The sequence below is a fragment of the Oryctolagus cuniculus genome, chromosome 3 (genome assembly GCF_051225735.1).
Source record: "Oryctolagus cuniculus isolate XC-2025 breed Fujian yellow rabbit chromosome 3, ASM5122573v1, whole genome shotgun sequence".
NCBI lineage: Eukaryota > Metazoa > Chordata > Mammalia > Lagomorpha > Leporidae > Oryctolagus > Oryctolagus cuniculus.
In genome coordinates, this window is record NC_142869.1 from 73,568,968 (window position 1) to 73,592,711 (window position 23,744).

Below are 23,744 nucleotides of genomic sequence, written 5' to 3' on the forward strand. Positions count from 1 at the left end.
TCTTCTGTATAGAAAGAGAATTGAAAATGAATCTTGATGTGAATGGAAGGGGAGAGGGAGTGGGAAAGGGGAGGGTTGCGGGTGGGAGGGACGTTATGGGGGGGGGGAGCCACTGTAATCCATAAGCTGTACTTTGGAAATTTATATTCATTAAATAAAAGTTAAAAAACAAAACAAAACAAAACAAAACAAAAGAATGCAGGCCACCTTCATCTACTACTCTTTTGACTACAATATCTTACTAGGATTTTCTGCTTCCACTCTTGTCCACATCGATTACTATCGCCATAGTAATCTTCTAAACATACATAGTTATTCTTATTATTTGCAGAAATTACATTTTTATGAAACCACTGTAAAGTATCAGTATTAGCAAATATTTATCTAAACTTCTCTGATGGGAAATAGATTGAATCCTTATGAAAATTTGATCACAGTATTTTTACCAACCAATCAATATTTACCCTTGTTTTACATTTGGCTTAAAAAAGACCTCACTTCATGAGGCCAGCCAGTGGCACTAGGGGTCTGTGAACCCCTCAGACAAAGGTACAATGTCCTGAACAAGCAGGTTGCAAGTTTTGTGCAAGCAGACAAGCTGTGGCTGGAAAGCTTGTTTTCATCTGCTGCCCTCTATCCACAACAGCCTCCTATTCAGTATGTATGAGCCTGTGGTTTTAACCATAGCTTCCAGTAAGTTGCAATCTTCCACCAAGAGTTAGCAGAGGAGGGGGGCTGAGCCCAAAGAGGAATCAGGTGTCTCTAAGAGACCCGCACTATCTCCATGGGAGGCCCCAAGCCAATCAACATTTTGTATGTGAAACCCCCATCTAATGGGCAGCCCCATAGAATGAACCAATGAAGAGACAGCAGTGCCTTAAAAACCCTGGGCACTTATTGGAAGCCTGTGTCTGGCTCAGGCACTCCATCTGGTCTCCTCTAGGACTAGATGCTTTGCTGTCACTTTGCTAGAATTTTTTGCGTCCTTTCTGCAAATTGTTTCCTGGCTTTTTATTTCTATACTAAGCTGAGGAAAAGAATCCACAAAATGTGCTCTGGTAACTGCCCCTCCGCCCTTTTAACAACAAACTCAAGGTAAACAGAACTCTAACTGGTGTCTGGGTCAAGTTTATTAGCACATGCTGCTTTCTCCCTAAGGTGCATCACAGCATTCCTACAATCAGGAACATCACAGCATGACAGTACTACTGGTGCAGGCCATTTTAAGCAGTAAAATCACTTATAAAATACAAAAATTAAAAAAAAACCCACACCACAAGGGACATTTGTTTATAATGTGAGAGCTGAAGGGACAGAGTGTCACCTTGTTCTAGTTCAGCTGGGAATGTGTACACTGAGTGACTCAAATTTTTCACAGGTCTGTGGCTGTGAAAGTGCCATAAGTATTGATTCTGGAGTTACAAATAAACTTCAGTAAGAGGGCAAATAAGTAAATATGAACCTATAAATGATGAAGATTAAATATACTCTGAATCATGCTATCTGCTAAAAATATACTTTGAATCATATGATGTCTGCTAAAACCACTAGTGATTCTGTATCTCACTCAGAAAACACAACCCCAAATCCTTAGCATAGCCTACAACCATGTACATTAACTCAGCTCCAGCCTATATCTCTGCCTCTTCTCCAGCCACTTTGCTGCTTACTGTGGGGGAGCACAGGACTAATCATCAGTTCTATGTACATTTCAAGGTTTTGCCTCCTGTAGGCTCTTACACATGGTTTTACATTTTTACCTCCACATTGGAATGCTTTTCTTCCTTTTAAAGTTTCATGTATTTCATAGGTACAATTTCATAGGTACAATTCTTAGAAGATGTATTCTAATGTATTTCATAGGCACAATTCTAAGAAAATAACCATGCTTCCTTCCCACCATCCTTCCCTCGATCCCACTCTGTTCCTTTTTTCCCCATTAATTTTCGTAGTAACATACTTTCAATGTACTTTATAATGACAGGCTCAATACACTACTCACCATAATGTTCAACAAGTAAAAAGTAGAATGCTCACTGTTCCACAGGGATATAGCCAAGGGCTATAAACAATAATCAAATTATAAGATGTCACTTTCATTCTTATATACTGTGTTTTCTGTATATGTATTCACTCTAACATATCACAGAAAATATATGATATCTGATTATTTGGGATTGTCTTATTTCACTAAACATAATGGTCTCCAGTTGCATCCATTTTGTTGTAAAAGACGGAAATGTTTTTCTACTCTTCCTTTCCTAAATCCTCATCTCTCTCTCTCTTTCTCGTGCACACAAACATACAGGCACACACATACACACAAACACATACATACACACATTGGTTTTTTGAGATCTCAACAGAAGCCTCCTACTTTTAGGAAGAGACACCAGCATGTGGTCCCCGCTTCCCCTACATGAGGGTCCAGTGAGAGGCTGGCTGTTTGAAAGCGAGGAAGTGTGCCCTCACCGGGAGCGGAATCTGTCTGCACTTAGATCTTCACCTTCCCAGGCTCTAGAACTTTGAAAAACACTCAACAAATTATTGTATAGAAAAAAAAACACTAAAAAACCCAAACAAAACTTTTCAGAGATGTTTTCTTATCTCGCCAATTTAAAGTAATCCCCTCCTGTTAATAACATAACATCCCCTTTTGCTTTTACAAAGTAGCTTAATGTGATTTGTCAGGTACTTATTTGTTTCCTATCACTCTGACAGAGCTGCAGTCTCCATAGAGATACAGACCATGCATGCTGTCTGAGCACCACTGTATATCTCTCCCTAACATTGCATCTGGCCACTGCAGTCCCCCACTAAAGAACAGCTTATTAACTGACTGATAGGCCCTTAAAGGATTAGCTACTTTCACTACACAAGAATGTTCTCGCAACTGACAATTTATTAGATGGGAAAAATTCACTTACATAAGATTTAAACCATTCACCAATCCTACACACAGCCCAGAAAGGTGAGCCCACGGCATCCATCTGCAGACTATGACAGTGTAGCACAACATTGTTATCCCAGCAATGAACCACTCAGACCTCTGCTTTGAAGTAGGCTTTTCTTATAACTAACAAATATCATCACTGTTAATAACTGGGACAGAAGGAATACACACAGAATAGGACAGAACAAAACTACCTAAGACCAAATTTCTCACAATTATTCAGAAAGTTGTGGCCAGGCATATAGCACTGTACTGTAGCAGTCAAACACTGCTTTGTACTAAATCTATGAATGAATACACCATGGAGAGAGGGAGTAAGAAATCAGCTCTCTGATTAACCTTAACTTCCAATCATACAGTTTCATTTCTGTAGGAATAGCTTTGACAAACAGTGGTAATTATGGAAGACTGCCAAGCTTAGCAATGAGCCAGGTTTGGAGATAATTCTTTGTCTCATGTCATCATGCTAAATTGGTGCGATATTTTGAGGCAACATTAGGTGCTATATACATTGAACATTTTTACCATTTGGATGAAGACTCTGGAGTTAAGAGAGTTTATGTAATTTATCCCTAGGTCATACATCCAGTAAAGGGTAGAGGTAGGAATGTGGAAGAAATTAAGCATCAAAAAAATATAGTATAATCCATAGAATAAAATAAAAATCTAGGAATGCATACTGATAATAACAAACAGAAGTAAAAGCTATTTCTTGTGGTAGAATGCCAATTAATAAATTTACCAGGGAAAATGGGATTAGAAAATAATTTGGTGCTAAGTGTTTGGTGCCAAGGTAAAAACCCTGTCTGAAATGCCCACATCCTATATCAGAGTGCTAGATTTCACTCTTGACTCCTTCACTTCTGATCCAGCTTCCTGCTAATTTGCACCCTTGGAGGCAACAGACTATGGTTCAAGTTCTTATGTCTCTGCCACCCACATAGGAGACCTGAATTGGGTTGGTCCCTATCTTAGGTCTGGCACAATTCTTGCTGTATGGAGTGTTTCTCTCTCTTCTCTTTGTCTTTTCCTTTAAAAAAATAAAGAAATAAAATTCTTTGACAACCACTATAGCAATAATTGTCATACAAAAAGCAGTGGGTGCAACAGTTGCAGAAAACACATGATTCTATCAGTGATGGAACTTTCTCTAGGACAGACCTTATGCAAGGCTATAAACCAAGTCAGCAAATTCAAAAAACCAAAATCACACCATGTATCTTCTCTGACCACAATGATAAGAAGTTGGAAATCAACAACTCAAGAATCTCTATCATATGAAAATACATGGAAACTGAACAATATGCTCTTGAATGAACATTGGGTCACAGAAGAAACAAAAAATAGAAATAAAAAAATTTCTGGAAACCAATGAAGACAATAATATATCATAGCAAAACTTAGGTCATACAGAAAAAGTAGTTAAGAGAGAAGTTCATAGAAATTGACCCCTAACTAAAAAACTTGGAAAGGTACCAAATAAGTGAGCTGTCAGTGCTTCTCAAGGACCTAGAAAAACAACAACAAATGAAACCCAAAACTATTAGGAGGAAAGAAATAATTAAAATTAGAGAATAAACAAAATTGAAACGAAAAATTACAAAAGATCACAGAAATGTAGAGCTGTTTTTTGAAAACAAAACAAAACAAAATTGATACACCATTGGCCTAGAAGAGAGAGAGAGACCCAATTTAACAAAATCAGATTAAAAAATGTAACAACAGATACCACAGAAACAAAACAAGTCAAAAGGAATTACTACAAAGACCTGTGTACCAACAAATTGGGAAACTTTCAAGAAAATGATAGATTCCTAAACTCATACAATCTACCAAATTTCAGTCATGAAGACATAGAAAACCTAAACAGAGCAATAACTACGACAGAGTTGAATCAATAATAAAGACTCTCCCAACAAAGAAAAGCCCAGGACCGGATGCCTTCACTACTGAATTCTACCAGATATTTAAGGAAGAACTAATTCCAATTCTTCCCAGGCTATTCAAATTAACTAAAAGGGAGGGAACCCTCACAAACTGCTTCTATGAAGCCTGCATCACCATAGTTCCTAAACCAGAAAAAGATACAACAGGGAAAGAAAGTTATAGATCAATATCCCTAGTGAGCATAGATGCAAAAATCCTCAACAAAATATTAGCTAATCGAATCCAATGACACATCCTGTAACCCATGTGGGAGATCTGGATTGAGTTCCAACCTCCTGGTTTCAGTCTGGTGTAGGCCTGGCCATGGCAGGCATTTGGAGGTTAAACCAGCCTCTTTTTGTCTCCTTGTCCTTCTCTTTCAAATAAAATGAAAATAAATACATTTACATTTTTTTAAAAAGAGAAACCTAGGAAGTGGTAAATAAAATGGTTTTAACTGAATGTAAAAAATATAAAAATTGAATACCTATATTTTGTCAGACACCATTATACAGTCACTACATTTCTTTCTGTTAAAAAATCCCTAATGATGTGGTTTTCTACTTCAAAGTTTTAAATAATAATCTTTTCAGATAGCAAAGATCTGAATTAATTCACAATGTTGTCAAGAAAAATATAGCTGTATTTTTTTCAGATAATATAAGAATTACACCCAGATTTCAAATAATTCAGAAAATACAAGAAAATTTTCAGGGAAAAATACATTCACAATCAATAAGAGCTAACAGAACATTCTGCTATGTATCCTATTTCACATTCCTTTTTAATACATGTCTAATAGTTTCTTCAGGGCAATAATTATTAGGTGAAAGTATGTGATTTAAAATTTTTGCCATGCAGTTCTCCAAATTGGCATCTAGAAATGCTGTGCTCATCTGTAGATTTTCCTACACCTAAGTGCTCAAGGGATTTAATCAACATCCAAATCATTACTGGTCTGAAAAATCAGATATTCACTCAGCTTTTATTTTTTTGTTCCATAATAATCATTATTAGTTAATATTTTTCAAGGGTTTCCTGCCTATAGTTTTTTTTTTTAATTAAAGCTTCTATTTTTTAGTGTGTGGGGGGGATCTGTTATTTTATATAAACACTTATCTTAATGTAACTAAAGAGTTGAAAGGAATAGGTCAAAATGGGAAGAACAGCCCCCAAATCCAGTCTACCTGGATTCAAACTCAGAATACTCAATTCAAACTCACTTACTAAAGATGTCTCCACTGAGTAACTGCCTAACTTTGGGCAACTAGAAGCCTTTTTATAATTCAGTTTCACTGCTTGTAAAGTGAGTAATAAATTGCCTACCACACGGAGCTCTCTGGAGGATTAAGTTCAACTGACACACTGAAGCACTCATAGTAGTGCCAGATACGTGATAAATAACTACCGCAGGACTGGCAAATATTAACGTTACTCCTATTAAAGATATCAGCATTCTCCTGTTAATATTAATCTTCTCTGTTGGTTTCTCAACTTTTAATTTTTATTTATTTTAATGAACAATTAAAATTGTATAAATTTACAATGTATAACATATATGTGTATGTGAAATTGACATACAAAGGTAATTAACTTGTAACCTCACATACTAATTTTTTTGTGATGAGGACACTTAAAATGAACTCTTGGGATGGGTGGTGGATGAGCAGCTCAAGCCTTGAGCCCTGCATCTCCACAAACCCCAAATCCTGCAACCCACGGCATCGATTAGGTCTACTCTGCTTGCATGAGTTTGACTTTTTGAGAATATACGTATAAGTGAGATCATGCAGTATTTCTGTGTCTGGCTTTCACTACTTAACATAGTGCCTGCCAGGCTCGTCCATATTGTTATAAATAACAGGATTTCCCTCTTTAAGGCTGGATAACACTTGGAATATGCCACAATATCTTTTTAAAAAATACATATGTATGTATTTATAACAAAAGGAGAGGGAGGGGGAAGGAGAGAGAGAGGGGGAGAGAGCAAGCAAGCTCCATCTGCTGGTTCACTTGCCCAAGGCACACAACAGCCAGGCGATTGAAACCAGAGCAGAAATCCCACTACTTGAACCATTACTGCTGCCTCATGGTTGTGCATTAGCAGGAAGCCAGAATCAGGAACCAGGCCAAAGACAGAACCCAGGCACTCTGAAGTGGGACGTGGCATCCTAATTGCTATCTTAATTGCTAGGTCAAATGCCTCTCGCTACCACAATCCTTTCATTCATTATTCCTTCCATTTACAGCCTCTAAAACTATGTTATAAATGCACATGTTTTACATTTTTCATGTGACTAATCGAAAATCTTTATCAATCCTCAGATTTGATACTGAATTTATGGAGTAAATTCTCAGTCTAAAAATTACTTTTAAATCCCTATGTTGGGGCGGGCACCGTGCCTCACTAGGTTAATCCTCCACCTGCGGCGCCGGCATCTCATATGGGCGCTGGGTTCTGGTCCCAGCTGCTCCTCTTCCAGTCCAGCTCTCTGCTGTGGCCCGGGAGGGCAGTGGAGGATGACCCAGGTCCTTGGGCCCTGCACCCGCATGGGAGACCAACAAGAGGCACCTGGCTCCTGGCTTCGGATCGGCGTAGCTCCAGCCGTAGCGGCCATTTTGGGGGTGAACAAACGGAAGGAAGACCTTTCTCTCTCTCTCTCTCTCTCTCACTAACTCTGCCTGTCCAAAAAAAAAAAAAAATCCCTATGCTTAGAATTTATATGTATTATATATAAAGCTATACATACAAAATTATAGTATTTATCTTTCACATTCAAATCAACCTAGAACTTATTTTATTTAGGAATAAATTATGGGTCTATGTATATCAATTTCTTCATCCATCCATCCATTCATCCATCTAATGTTGGGCAATTGTCATCATTTGAATTGCTAAATATTTCACCTTTTTGAAATAAATTTTTAATATGTTTATCACTTTCCTAGTTTGTATTTGAACTTAGTTATCATTTGGGTATTTCATTATGTCCCACGGAACCACATGGATTCTCTGAGTACCTATCAGTTCCATATCATTTTAAAGTCTAGAATTCTATAGTTCATTTTAACAAGCTCACTTGCATTAATCTTATCTTCAAAATGTTTGGTTTTCACTATACCGGAAGTTATTTTGCTGGATAAATTTTACAATCAATTTTTGGACCTGCTCACGCATCTTCACCAGCAGCTGGGGCATCTCCCCCTTGGTGTTTCTGGTGTAAATCACTTGAGCTCTGTGCTTTGAAACCAGTGTGTTAAGTCCTGTACTCAGGAGCTCCTGCAGGGCTGCCCTAGCCAGGACCCGCGGATCTTCAGTCTCTCAGAGACCACGGCCGGAGTTATGAGCTTGTAGTTGGCAACTTCCTTACAGAGCTCGTTGAACGTAGCTTTGTCAAACAAGACCAGGTTCTTGAGCTTGTCCCGAACTTTGCCTTTAGACCACTTCTTCTTTTTGGTCTTGCCTCCAGACTTGTTCACGGGGTCCTTATCTTTCTTGGCCGACTTTCTGGCATCTTTTTTCTTCTTGTCGTCCTTGGGCAGCATAATGAGCCGCGGAGAGCTGCAGGGACCATCTCAAGATGTTGCAAGATGTTGGACAAAAAGAAAAGTGCCCCTGCCCAACAAGCCCAGAAACCTCTGCCCGCTGGGAGTACTTCCGGGGCAGGGGGCAGAACCTCGTGTGGAGGTCCCGCCCACCGACCCATAGCTTGATGCGAGCAGCCAATGGGCGTAGTCGAGTGCCCTGAACGCTGGCCTAGATGGACAGGCACGCCAGATAGTTGGGAAGCACTTTCAGTGCGATGGCACTGAGAAACAGAAAACGCTGTGAGGCCCCGCCATCGCTAACACCCTACAATCAATTTTTAAAGAAAGCTACACCTCTCCACTTTATACTTTGCCACTTTCCATTACAAATGAATTGAGAAAACTGATAACCTCAACATTTATATTTCACACCCAGTTTTGTTTATAAACATCTGTCTTCAGGTTTTGCCATTACTTATGGAGATTTTACTGCTCTTTGTAAAAGATTCTTCCTAGATTTTTAACTGTGCAGCAGTTATTTTAAACAGAAGGGCTTCTGAACATTTATTTCTCTTTGGAGTGGGCATTGTGGTACAGTGAGTGAAGCCACTGCATGACACGCCTGCACCCCATACCCGAGTATCTGGGATCAAGCTCTGGCTCTTCTGCTTCTGCTTCAGCTTCCTGCTAAGGCTCCTGGGTGGCAACAGATGATGGCCCAAGTGCCTGCGTGTCAGCAACCCATGTGGGAGGTCCAGATGCAATTCTTGACCCTTGGCTTCAGGCTGACTCAGCCCTATATGTTGTAAGTATTTGGAGTGAACCAGTGGATAGAAGATCTCTTTCTCTCTATCCCCCTCCACCTTTGTCTCCCCTCTCCCCCTGCTCTCTTTGCCTTTAAAAAGAAAAAGAAAAAAGCTAGATGCCCAATTCTCTTTTATATTATATTTTGTTCTTCTCTTAGGAATCTCTTGATTCCGGCCAATAATTCTCTACTTTGCACTCCAGAGTTACGTGGAAGGGGCAGGAGCCACGTCACATAGGGCTCTTTCAGAGTTAGATGTTGTTTTATCTTCCAATAGGCTTTGCTGAATGGCTACTTCCTTCAAAAAATGGGCATAGAATAGGATACATTGATTTAAAAACCACATTTATTTTCTGCAAACAGTACGAATTATAATAAGACAATTTAACAATCAATTTTGATAGACTTCTGAAGTAGAATGAAAAATCACTTAAATTGTGCTTTCCAAATAAGATAAAAATATAGGAGCTGTTGCAAAGTCTAAAAATGATTAAAATTGTTCAGGCTAATAAATCTTTAGATTTTTCTCTCGTGATTCACTGCTAGTCCAACATTATGATCAACACCAACCTGTTTAGTGCAAAAAGAATTTTTAAAAATATCCACTACAACTCTTACTGAAATATCTAAACAAAACTTATTTAAACAAGTGAGAAGACATTAGGCTTGTGAATATTAGAATTCAAGTTATTATAAAAGTCTGGATCACCTACTCTGTAGAGCCCAGTTTACTAAATGCTTGAATGGAAATTACACACTAAAAGGTTATAAAGAGTTTGCTTTATTGACTACTATGCTGACTCCACTGAAAAAGGTGCAGTGATGAAGCTGAAATAGGAAGCACTTCACCACTGAAAATATTTAAATAAGTAAATTACAAAGTGCTAATAGTGTCTGTTAATTTTGTGTGACTCCTGGTTTTAGGCATAACATTGTAAAAGATAAATATCTCATTCACTGCAAACATGTTACTTCAAGGAATAAAATAGTGATTATTTTAGGTCTACTATTTATGCATTAACTATCCAGTAATAATAGCATACAACTGGATAATTCAAAGAAATTGGTAATTTTTTAACTGCTCTTTAACAGTGCAAGATGAATTCCATATTGCTTTAGAATGAAGTAATTCTCTTGTTTACCCACAGACTAATACCAACAGTCTTACTGTTAATGATTATATATGAAGACTTTTTTTTTTTTTTAATCAGCAATCTCCCAGGAATGTCTGGAACTAACGCAATTCATCAACAGTCCATTTGTTCTCTTTTTCAAATTAAACAATCTGTTAGATATTCTTTCCTATCAGAGAAGAAGTATGATGGATTTTATTTCCCAGATCCTAAGTGATTTTCAAGTCTCCATATTTGAAATGCTTGATAAGGGGGGAAACTTTCATAAGACAAAGTCATCCTTAAGGTTAAAGTAATGTGCTCCAGGATTTTTCCACTGCAGCAATAGAATAGGAGAGGATGAAAAGGTGGGTATTAGAAACTCATTTTAGAAGCCCTGAGTTTCAAATATTAAAGGTAGCTTTCTATACTTTAGCAGATATAAAGCATTATAGTATAAAATGTGGCTATTTAAAACAAATATACCTTGAGGAAATGTACAAATGCATAATACAAGCCTACACAAGCAATATGATAGATGGCACACTTAACTATAGGTAATCAATTCAAACAAAACGTAACCAATCATTGGGGTCTTAATATTAGGTTTTTATTTTTTTGTCCAAATAAGCCAGCAAGAGAATTTCCTGTATCATCCTGGAACCACCTTTCCCCCTAGATTGGTTCTATGAACCTTGATATTTTGGTTTGCTTAGCTTGTGACACACTTTAGTCCCCAGACTCTGTGTGGTTTCCTCTTTGGTCCCTTCACTAGCCACAGATACTTATTCTAAACAGACATCCACCCCTATCGCTAGACTTTGAGGTCTGGTTTGCTTCAGGATTAAACTTGTTAAAGAGGAAGACAGATTGGAATAATTATCACTAGCCGATGGGGTTCTTATTTCCTGCTTCAGATGCCATTACTCGAAGTCTTGTGGTTACTGAGATTTAACTATCGCCTACCTTGACAACAGTTCTTCCTTGGAATAGATGAATTTCTAAGAGTCTGAAGACTACATTGTTAAGCTTGGCTAGAAATTGTGTACACAGTAGAACTGGTAATTGTACCCAATTTTGATTATAAAATAGCATATCTCTCCCTTTGCAAAGAAATCAAGAAGTGGATGTGGAGACAGGTTTTCTAGAAAGAACACATGTCTTCCAGCGTGTACAGGGGAAGTTTCACTACAACCCATGATGACAAAGACAAGCCACTGATTTTAACTACTGTTGAATTTCTCATTGCCTATGTTTTGCCTACTTTTAACAACCCACTAACATGTCAATGCATACAATTAAATCTTTCCATACAAAATGTACCCACAGCAACAGGAACATTGGACTACTCTTTGTAATATCTAACTATTCTCCAAAATCATGAGTTCGCAAATTAAAATATGGTAATATTTGTCTCCTCATCTGCGACAAGAACTAGCATCCAAATGGGATACCAGCACCACAGGTGAGGCCCGCCCTACCGTACCACAGTGCAGGCCCCTAAATTTTATCTTATCCTGAGTAAGACAGTCTACAGTGGTCACTAGAAGTCATTACAGGGAGGCCAGACTCAGCATATAAACAAGACTTTGAACAGTAGAGCAAAGGAGAGAAAGAGAGAGAGAGAAAAAAAAAATCTTAAGACCTTGAGGATGCAATGAACCACTAGAGCCACCCTATGTTATGCTGTACTTTCTTATTTATATCTCTCTGTTGGGGCAGAAATCCAAAAAGGGATTCAGAGACAGATTTTCTACAAAGAACATATCATTCAGTGTTTACAGGAGAAGGTTCATTATAAGCTATCACAAAAAAAAAAAAAAAGCCACTGATTTTAAGTGTTTGTATCAGCTCAAGTTGGATTTTGTCTTATTTGTAGACCAAAATATAAGAATTTTAACTAAGATTATCAAAGCATTCTATAAATTTAATGTCAAATTAAATTTAAATTGTTTCAACAAACATTAAGCTCTGTTATAGGCCAAATATCCCAGATTAATATACATTATATAAACTGCTTTAAATGTCTTCCATAGGGAAAAATAAGCTTCTTCAATTCTTATTTACTAAGCAACTGCCTATCCTATTAGTTATCCATTTCAATTTTCTTAATTTTGTAATGTCTTAAAAGCCAGGTTGTTAATTCATCTGTCTTTTGTCTCGGGTACTAGGTGATCATAATATTAACAGTTTATATATTTTGCTACACCTTATTTAATTTATATGGACATTTAGACATATCAGCATATCGGAATGGCTTCTTTTCATAATTTTGTCTTTGGGAACACTGTTGCATGAATTGTCTGCACTAAGGGTAGCCATGGGTGAAATGGCCTTTCTTATTAAATGTCACAAGATTTAATGTCACAGTATAATTGGGATGGAAGGATAATTGCACAAAGCTCAACATGTCTTTTTTTTGCTAACACATTATTAATCCACAGGAGTGTTAAAATATGTTCAATAAAAGCCCCATTCACATGGAAATTGTTGGCACTTGCTAAAAATTACACTATTTCGTTGAGCAGTCATAAAAATTTCTAGTGGAATTCACAGCAAGTTTGATTTTCAAGTAAATTATAGTAGGAGTCCAAACTAAAAAAAAATTCAACATTTGTTCTCAAAGAATATTTTTAAAGGATTAAAAATGATCTTGTGCTTGACGCACTAACGCATTCAAGAATTATGGTGGTAGTGGCACAGCTCATGCTTAATAAGTAATTTGAAAGAAAGTGTATTCAGCACTGTTCATATTTGTGTTGCTTTTTCTACTGCCTGTGTGCCCACATGCAAGCACAAACACATAAACACACACAGCACTCCTAGCTATGTTATGTTGTTGGTCTAGTAGTAAGGAAGGTGGTGAGTCACGTAGGCTGTGGAACAGTTCTGACTATTGGAAAGTGAGCAAAAGTCTTTGTCCAGAAAAATCTGCTCCATATTTCTTTGTGTTCTCTTTTATTCTCTTAGCAGGACAGACCAAGGTGATAACCCAAAACATGATGTGTACTAAACATATATGCTGAACTACCACTGAGCAGTATAGGAAAACTACAGTATTAAATTTCAGAAAATGGAGGTATACTTGCAGTGTGGTTAGATCATCTTAACTTTTTTTGTTTCTTCTTTCCCCATTTCTTCTATCTTCTTGAGTAGGATCTATTTACTCAAAGGGGTAGGGAAAAGAAGGGGCCAGCATTGTGATATAGCAGGTTAAACTGCCACTTTTGATACTGGCCCCCCATTTCACAGTACCAGTTTGAGTCTCAGCTACTCTGTGTTTCCAGTTCAGCTCCTGCTAAAATGTGGGAAGGCAGCAGATGATGGTCTATATATTTGGGTCACTGACACTCATGTGGGAGACCTGGATGGAGTTCTTGGTTCCTGCTTTCATCCTGGCCCAGACCTGGCTATCGTGGCCATTTGGGGATAGAACCAGTGAATGGAAGACTTTTTCTTCTATCTCCCTTTCTCTCTGCTGCCCTGCCTTTCTAATAAATAAGTAAATAAATATTTTTAAAAGAAGGAAAAAAGTCATCTTCTAGTATTTTTTGTAATTTTTAATTCAATAATGACCTTGAGTGAGCTGATAACACAGTTGGTTTTCATATTCCCAATCATTAATCCAAGGAACGAAACCACAGATTTCATAAATATCATAGCCTACAGGACCATTTGTCAACTCATCTCCATCCCTTCAAGTAAAGTCTGCCCACTGAAAAGCTATAAACGATACCAGAACCTTCACTGTTTTTAAAGGTGTTTACAGAGAAGTTCTTCCTATCAGTAAGAATACTTTGTTTCCCCCAATCCTTTCTTCCCTAGGCTAAACTAAATAACACCCACTGTTTAATCTTTTCTTACAAATGAGTTTCAAAGCTTCAAACAGTTCCAACTCTTCTATATCTGTCTTTCACAAGTCACATAATTGATCTATTTGGTAGAAAAGTAAACTGAAGCAGTAAAGAAATCCATCCAACCAGCTGTTCTTATAGACAAAACTACTTTTGATTGAATGCTCCTTTTTCACAGTTTTTATAGCCTTACAGAATAGAATCTGGAACAGTTGTAATGAAGTAGTTTAATGAAATAATTTTTTCATGGGCTTAGTGTTCAATGTTTGCATATTTTGCGGTATAATTAGTTTGGTTTTCATTTAGCTGTAATAATAGTTACTTTGAAATCAGCTAGGGACATTTCCCATAAGTTTCTTTCATTAAGTGTAACTGATCAGGCCAGAACTGGACATGATTGAAAAACTTAGAGGCACACAAGTTACCCTGACATCTCTTTTTCATTCCATGAGTGGTAAGAACTTAACCAACCCATTAATTTGGAAGAACTAGAAGGCACAAAGCAAGCTAGTACACAGAATTGCACCATTGATATTTTTAGACAATTTAATCAATTTAACCTTATGGGCTTTGAAAAAGTATCTTAGAGGTTGGTATTGTGGTGAAGTGGGTCAAGTCATTGCTTGAGAAGCCAGCACTGCACACCAGAGAGCTGGTTTGATTCCTGGCTGCTCTGCTTCTGATTCATCTCCCTGCTTTGGGCCTAGGAAGGCAGTGGATGATGGCCCAAAAACTTAGGTCTCTACCACCCACATGGGAGTTCCAGATGGAGTTTCTGGCTCCTGGCTTCAATCTGCTCCCCGTCCTGACTGTTGCAGACATTTGGGGAGTGAAACCGTGGGTGGAAGATCAGTCTCTCTGTATTTCCCTCTCTGTCATTCTGACTTTTGAGTAAATAAGTAAACTAATCTTTAAAGAAAAATAAAATATCTCTTAATATCATTAAGATGATAGGAATGGTAAAGGGAACCCCACCAACAATATAGCCCTGAAGAGAGCCATATAACTTATTTAATAAATGTGTATGCTTTTGTCATCACCTTACCCCTTCTCTTTAGCTTACTGGGGCTATGGATATAGAGTCAGAGACAAATCTCAATTAATTCATCTATAAACTCCATAATTCGTTATCTCTGAGCATTGAGTTTCGAATTGACGAAACAGGATTTGATGTTTATGATATTTATGATATATAATGATATATTTAACATAGATGTATTTATCATATATGATAAAATATATGATATTTTATTCTGTAGTTCTGAGGTTTATATAAAGTACACTGAATAAAGTACATAGCAGACTGCCTAGAGCATGACAAGTATTTGAAGTGAAATAAAGATGGCTACAAACTTTTGGCCATGTACTCCATTCTGCAATGGAATCTATTTCTACCCACCTTCTATCTAGGCCTCTCTTGAGACTTGCCTTGACAAAAATATAGCAGAAATGTCACGGTGTAACTTCCAAGGCTGACCTTAAGAGGTTTATGGCTTTCAGTTGCATGTTGGATGACAATGCTCCTTTTAAAAATTTGTTTCGAGAGGCAGAGATACAGACATATGGCCATACAGGGATCTCCTATTTGCTGGTTCACTTCACAAAAACCCAAATCAGTTGCCAAAGCCCAAAGCAAGGAACTTCCTCTAGGTTTCCCAAATGAGTGGCAGAGACCCAAGTACTTGAGCCATCACCAATGGCTATCAAGGCACACAATCTCAAGAAGCTGGATTTAGGACCAGAAATGAAACTTAAACCCAGGCACTCAATACTGGATGTGGGCCACCAAAGCAGCCAAGTAAAACATCTGCCCTTTCCATTTTACAAATCCAGTCACTGATCCATGAGAGCCAAAGATGCAAAATTCACATTTAGAGGTATTTATCAAAAATGGACCTGAACAGGGATTGAAAAAATGCAGTTCTAACAACTTGTTATGCTGAGTAGAAATATTTAGATGCCCAGCTTGTAAGGATCCCAGGTGCAAAAGAGGAGCCTGTTTAATGCCATTCCTTTAATCTTAAATGTGTGTAGTAATGTTCAACAGACAAAGAATTTCCATATCCTTTCTTTCATTCAGTTCTCACAACACCACCATGATTGTTGCAGGGAGAGTAATATCTTCTCTTTATTACATATGAAGAAAACGAATCTCCAAAAAAGAAGGCTGACTTTCCTAATAATAATACTTTTATTAGGATACAATATGAGACATAGCTAATAAGACAGAGCTAGCGTTTGTCGGAGTCTTCTGACTCTCCGGACTCGAGTCTTTCATGGTATCATTCTGCAGCTCTACCTTTGAGATAGATACATCCGTGAGTGGAGGTGCAAAAAGTTTAGAAGTCACAGAAAGATCTAATCTGCCAAATACTAACAAAGATCTGGAATGGGTTATCTTAGTAGGTATGTCTTGTAAACACTTCTTCATTAAAATCTTGGGGACATGCTCACCAAAAATTATATGTGTGTGCAATCTCTGTTTCCTGTCCGGAGGAAACCTAAGGAAGCCCTCAAAACAGGAAATGTAGTAATAGTGTCATCTTATCTGAGTGTGACAGTTGCTGAGTATGTCAGTGGCAGCCTCACTCAATGAACAGAGGAGTATACAGCTTGGGACAGAAATATTTAAGGAGTGCTATTTACCTCTTCTTCCCTACTTTGTTGGAAGAGTCACTTGGGAATCTCCCTCCTCCATTACCCAAGTAGCTATTTTAAAAAATTAATGGATTAAAAAATTCAGGATTTTGTAAAAGCAACAGAAGGGGCCGGTGCTGTGGCATAGTGGTTAAAGCTGCCACCTGCAGTGCTGGCATCCCATATCTGCACCGGTTTGAATCCTGGCTGTTCCACTCCTGATCCAGCTCTCTGCTATGGCTTGGGCAAGCAGTAGAAGATGGCCCTTCACCCGCATGAGCGATCCAGAAGAAGCTCCTGGCTCCTGGCTTCAGATCAGCTCAGCTCTGGCTGTTGCAGTCAATTTGAGAGTGAACCAGTGGGTGGAAGACCTCTCTCTCTCTCTGCCTCTCCTTCTCTCCAAGTGTAACTCCGACTTTCAAATAAATAATAAAATTTCTTTAAAAAAGGCAATAGAAACACTGGGATGAACAGGATGAACATATGATTATTATGAGTTAAGAATCCTAGTAAAGAATTAGATATTTTTTGAGTCTATAAGAAACCACAATAATAGTTAGGGTTAATGACTCCATTCCCCCTAAAAATTCCCTCTTTAACAACATGGCTAATAGGAATATTTCTCATCAAGACTAGTATTAATAGCATGCATTGATTCTTGATCATTGATCTGCCTTCTGCTTGTTGTGGTTCTACACTGATGTATTAGAAGGCCATTTCCTTACATCAAGGTCTTTAACATAAATTTTGGAGACAATCCTGCAGTTCTTTGTCTTAAGTCCAAAGTTGTTAGAAAATGGAGTTTTAGCTGTATTTCTAAAGTGGGCTTAATTCTCTTCAAACTGTTTTACAAACCAGTCGCCATCAGTTATTGGGCTCTCTGGAACTCTCCATTTGTGTGGCATAGCCGCTCCCTGTTCCTATATGCTATCTTTGCTGTGAGCTCATTTAGCTCTGAGAAATGTCAGCTACAGTTGTCTATACATTGCTGTTTCTCCAACTTGTCTGTTATCTTGTACTTAGCTGCTTCATGCTCTAATGACTGTGGCAAGGATTTTCATGGTTTGTGGCGGTTTTCATAAGGAGCAACTTTCAGATCAGTCTGGGATTAAAAGAAAAAAAAAGTCTTCCCCAACTGCAGATACACTCTACCAATGTTTCCAAAATGGTGCTTCGAGACCGAAGGACCCTGAAAACAGCATGGGATATGCATCCATGATTGAAACATTGGTTTACAAGTGGTGCTGTGAGATTAGACATAAATATTTCAAAATTTCAAAATTTTGTATTGTGATAAAACAATTTTGGGGACAAAATTTACTCCTTTTTGTTATTTAAAGCAGACATATGATATTCAGTATTCACCTATCTGCTAATATTTGAGATACTACTCCTAAGCTTTCCATGCTCACTCTTGGGTAGTTTGTGTAAAGTGAAGAGTTGAAGCAATTACAAAGACTCTTGAAGAAAATTGTTGTACTTGGTGTCACGGGTGAAGTACTTCTCAATATAGAACAGCCTGGTGTATGAGAAGAGATCCAGTTTCTAAACCAGATGACCTCTGACTTTGAATCTGATTCTCTTGGGTAAGTCATCGAGTATTTTTGAGCCTTAGGTTCCTCACCTGGGACATCGAGATAATAATACTGATCTCATATGGTTGCTTGGTGGATCAGGGAAATGTATGTCGAGTACTTGGCATAATACCAGTACACAGAAAGTGGTCAGTAAATGGACACTGTAATTCTAACAGTGGAAGGCTGTTTGATCAGAAGTATAAAAACAATTAATGGATATATTAGGCCAGTTTCCAGACAAGTGAATGTAACTAGAGAAATATATTTAGAAAATATGAAATATTAAGAGAATTTAAGTTCATTAATCTAGAATTGAGGCCAGACATAATGTTAACTCTATGACTTGCGAATCATCTGTAAGTACTAGAAGATTCTAGCTGTACTGCAGAGGTCAAAACATCAGATATGGCAGTAACAGAATCTAGTTATACATAAAAATAGATTGTATTTTAGATTTAAAAACTGTCTAAATAAGCCATCAATTCTGTCCCTAAGTATATATATGCTCAAGAAGAACAAAAATATATATTCAAAAATGTATTTAAAAATGTCCTCAACAGCATTACTCATAACAGAAAGGTAGAGAGAGTCCAAACATTTTTCAACTAATAAACACATAAAATATATCCATGTTGGATATTATTCAACCACAAAAAAATGAATGAAGTCCTGACATGCTACAATATGGATGAACCCTGAACACATTACGGTAAGTGAATGATGCCAATTCCAAAAGACCACATATCATATGATTTGAAGATATGAAACATCCAGCAGAGGCAAATCTATAAATGGAAACTAGATGAGTTCTTACTTAATTCTGGGGACCTGGGCAAGAAATGAGAATGGGTGAGTTATGGCCAAGGTGTACAGTTTTATTTTTGAGGTGATGAAAATTGTCTAGAATTGATTGTAGTGGAACTTGCATGTGAATTGATTATAAATAATTGAACATTACCTGTTAAACTGGCAAATTCTTTGATATATGAATTGCATCTTAATAAAGTTTTATAAAAATTGTGTACAACATTAGAAAAGGGTAAAAACTATTAAGTCTTAATATTTTTATAGACTATTGGCAACTGTCAAAAACATAGTAGCCTTGGAATTACAAAATAGGGGTGATGACTGATTCTGGAATGTTGTCATTGTGGCCATTTCTTGGGTTTTTGGTGATTTTTTTCCTACTTTGGGTTTAAAGATCATTTTACTCTTGATCATACTTGTGAACTTTTCCTTCTTTTAGATTTTTTTTATTATTTTGAATTGGATCTCTTTATTCACAACAGAAGTAAATAATATATCTATGAAAGTAGACCTGGGAGTAAATGGGGCTAGTAGTTAAAAAGCTGGTTAAGATGTCTGAGTCCCATTTTACAGTACTTGGTTTCATTCCCAGCTCTAGCACCTGATTCCAGCTTTCTGCTAATGTAGACCTATAAAGGGAAGAGTCATGCCTCAAGTAATTGAGTTCTGTCATCCACATGGGAGGCCTGGATTGAGACCCTGGTTCTTACTTCTGGCCCTGGCTAAGCCCTGGCCGTTGCATGCATTTGGGGAATAAACCAAAAGAGGGGACATATCTCTCTGTCACTTTCACTTTCTCCCTTTCTGTCACACACACTCTCAAATAAAGGAATGACAGCCATACTATTTGATTAATAATTAATGAAGTAAGCCAGTCCCTGAAAGATAAATACCATATATTTTCCCTGACCTGTGGTAACTAATAGAGAACCTAAAATGTAATATCTAAGTGAAATTGCCTCTGATACTCAATGACTGTTTATAACCCTTGTCTTAAATATTGAGGAACAGTATTTTTTTTTATACTATTTGTTGAACTCTTTATTTAGTATAGGGTTAAAGTGATGTGTATAAAGTTAACTGAAAACAGTTAACTTTTTTGTAAAAATTAAGAATGGGAATAGGAGAGGGAGGAGGAAGAAGTGTGGGAGTGAGGGCGCGAGGGAGGGTAAGGTGGGAAGCATCACTTTGTTCCTCTATCTGTATATAGGAAGTACATGAAATTTATATTCCTTAAATAAAATTTAAAATAATAAAATTGTCTTCACTAAGGAAAAGTGTGATCTAATGAAAGTCATAACTAGGGCCAGTGCTATGGCATAGCAGGTAAAGCTGCCGCCTGCAGTGCCAGCATCCCATATGGACACTGGTTTGAGTCCCAGCTGCTTCACTTCTAATCCAGCTCTCTGCTATGGCCTGGGAAGGCAGTAGAAGATGGTCCAAGTCCTTGGGCCCCTGCACCCGCATGGGAGACCTGGAAGAAGCTCCTGGCTCCTGGCTTCAGATAAGCCCACTCTAGCCACTGTGGCCAGTTAGGGAGTGAACCAGCAGATGGAAGACCTCTCTCTCCCTCTCTACCTTTTTCTTCTCTTTCTGTGTAATTCTTTCAAGTAAATAAATAAATCTTATTTTTTGAAGTCATAGCTGACCTAAGAATCAAGAAACCTGGGTTTTATTCTCCACTATGCTTATCTTTCGATGATCTTGCACCACTTCCCTGGTCCTTATTGCATCTCATAGATTCAGTAACTCATACTGATTGGGGCAACAGTAGTGTTTGGAAATGTGATATATCAGGTATCACAAGTAATAAAAAAAGTAGATTGGTCATGCATAACATGAAAAGTTTACAAAGGAATGTAGTACATGGGAATCACATTTCTACTACTCCACAGCTAAAAAGTGAGATAAACATCTCATTCTTGCTTATTATTGTCTTTTTAATACCCTTACTACCGCTAAGTTTCCCACAGGAATACCCTGTCAGATGCTAAAGAAAACACATCCACTTGGTAGTGCATGAAGATTGTTCAATTCTGCAATAAGAATTTTGGCATAAATTGTATACATTGTGATGGAGAATCTGATTTTAGTTTATGTTTATCTAAAGTTAGTAATTTATAAGATAAGATGTGAAATGTTATACCACAAACTGACATGTAGTTTTGATACACAACAAAAATGTTTAACTTAGGGATATTCTCATGACATGTGGGGAAAATCACCCAGAAAACTCATAGCTTTTTCCTACACATGCATCATGAAAAATTGCTTTTCCTTTGCCACCTATGCAATGTGAAGTCTGATCTATAACAAAGCTTGTAATGGGCTCCTAAATGTGATATTGCAGATGAAGATTCTGATAATATTATTGGAAACTAAAACCAGAAATGTGATGTTTTTGGATTTGTTATCTTTAGAAAGTAGAATCTCATTATTTTTCAGTTCTTTGATTATTTTATCTTCCATTTGGATGAGTTATATTTCATACTCTAAAAGTCACACAAAACATAATGAAAAAGAATGAAATCCTGTTCAGCATAAATTTTATTACTTATAGTAATTTCTGAATCAGAGAGAACTGCATATTTTGCAGCTGATAGCCAGTACCACAATCAAATGCAGATAAAGGCTGCCTGGTGTATAACACTGTAGTGAGAAACACTGAACTGAGAAACCCTAGTTCTACTTACTGTTGGCTCACCCTGAGCACATCCCCTCAATGTCTCATTCTTTTCATCTATAGAGAAATGTCGTTGGACCTGAGATCTCTACATATACAATATTTTTAAAAAGCTGTGGCAATCTATAATGCTGTGAGACAGTGCTGGATAGTCTAAAAGTTTAATAAAGAGAATAGAATGCATTCTTTTCTGCTACATCTAAAAACACCAATTTATTTTTTTATTTATTTTTGAAAGGCAGAGGGACAGAAAGAGACAGAGAGATGGAGATCTTCCATCCACTGGTTAACTCCCAAATAACTGCAACAGTCAGGGATGGGCCAGCTGAAGCCAGAAGCCAGAAACTGCATCCTGGACTCTTCCACAAGTTGTAGGGACCCAAGGACTTGATGAACTGCTACCTCCCAGGGTGCCTGTTAGCAGCAAGACTTGGACCAGGCTCAATAATATGGGCTATGGATGGTAAAACAGGGGCTTGATCCACGGCATTACATGCCTACCCTATCACACTTTCATTAAGCCACCTTTATGATTAGTCTATCTGCTAGGAATATAAGGCAAGTATGATTTTAAGTCAACGAAAATTGGATAACTGAAAGTATTTCAAGTATTGTTAAAAAGAAGTCTACTGTATATGTAATAAATGTCTAGATCTAATAATAGAACCTCTATTCCACAAGATATTAGAATTGGGCTCACCATCTGGGAAGGCAGAGCAAACCAGTTTACTCTAATTCTATAGGGCAGACTAATTATACTTGAGTCTATATTTGAATCTATGATACAAATAATTCCAAGATTAGTTTTGCAGGATGATTTTGGGGGGAAAAGAGGACAGGATTTTGTCTTTCTATTTTATAAATACTCTTCAACAATAGCCAAACCTAAATTCTGCATAAAACCTGATATCTGAGATAATTCACATTGAATCTGTCATTCACACTGGTTGTGTCTCCTTAACTTTGAGGAAAAAATAATTTATAGGGATGACCTTAAAATATTAAAATAGATATATTCTATAATAAGTAGTGTGTAAATGAATATATAGTACATACATATGTACGTCATCTATCATCTATGTAATTGCACACATAAGAAATGATCTTTGCAGGTTTAAATATAAATATAGCATATATTAACAATTGACCTACTACTTTGTTTTGTTCCAATAATAGCATAAATGTAGTTCCATCTGTCAGTTTTCATCAAAATAATACTTTAGAATATCTTAGTATTCTTGGATTCATTCTATGAAATTCATGAAATCTGTTCTCTATATATTAGAAAATAAAAATAATACTAAATAAATATATGAAGAGAGGTAGAGCTAAATGCAGTGTTGTGACAAGATCTCTGGGAAATAATTTTAATTAAAGAAGAACTAAGAGAGCATCCTTAGTATCATCAGTATTTACGATTTATAAAGATTATATGCAAACAAGATTGTGATGGACATGCTTGATTTTCCTGAATTAATATGAAAGGAAGTTATAACAGTGAAAACATACAGAGAAGAGAAGGTAAGATTAAAGCATGGGAAAGTATTTTTACTTTTCTTAAAAAAATTTGGTTTTACATGTGTATGTTTTACTTAAATTTTTAATAAAAGAAAACCATGTTTTAATCATAATAATAACAATAATAATAAAAAAGATTTATTTAATTCAACCAATAAGTGTGAGCTCTTTACTAGGTTCCAGAAAAATAAAGTATGAACTGAATTCCAAGGCTGTCCTTGGATTGGAGAGTATCTAGTTAAGTAACTCCTTTTTATTAGATTTTTTTAAAGGTTTACTTTCTTTGAAATACAGAGTTACAGAGAGAGGTAGGGACAAGAGAGAGAGGTCTTCCATCTGATGGT

General features: G+C 37.0%; 1 pseudogene; it reads right to left on the bottom strand.

Moving 5' to 3' along the window:
* Positions 1-7,860: 7,860 nt before the first annotated feature.
* Positions 7,861-8,533, bottom strand: LOC138848988 (small ribosomal subunit protein eS25 pseudogene; annotated as a pseudogene).
* Between the last annotated feature and the right edge of the window lie 15,211 nt (positions 8,534-23,744).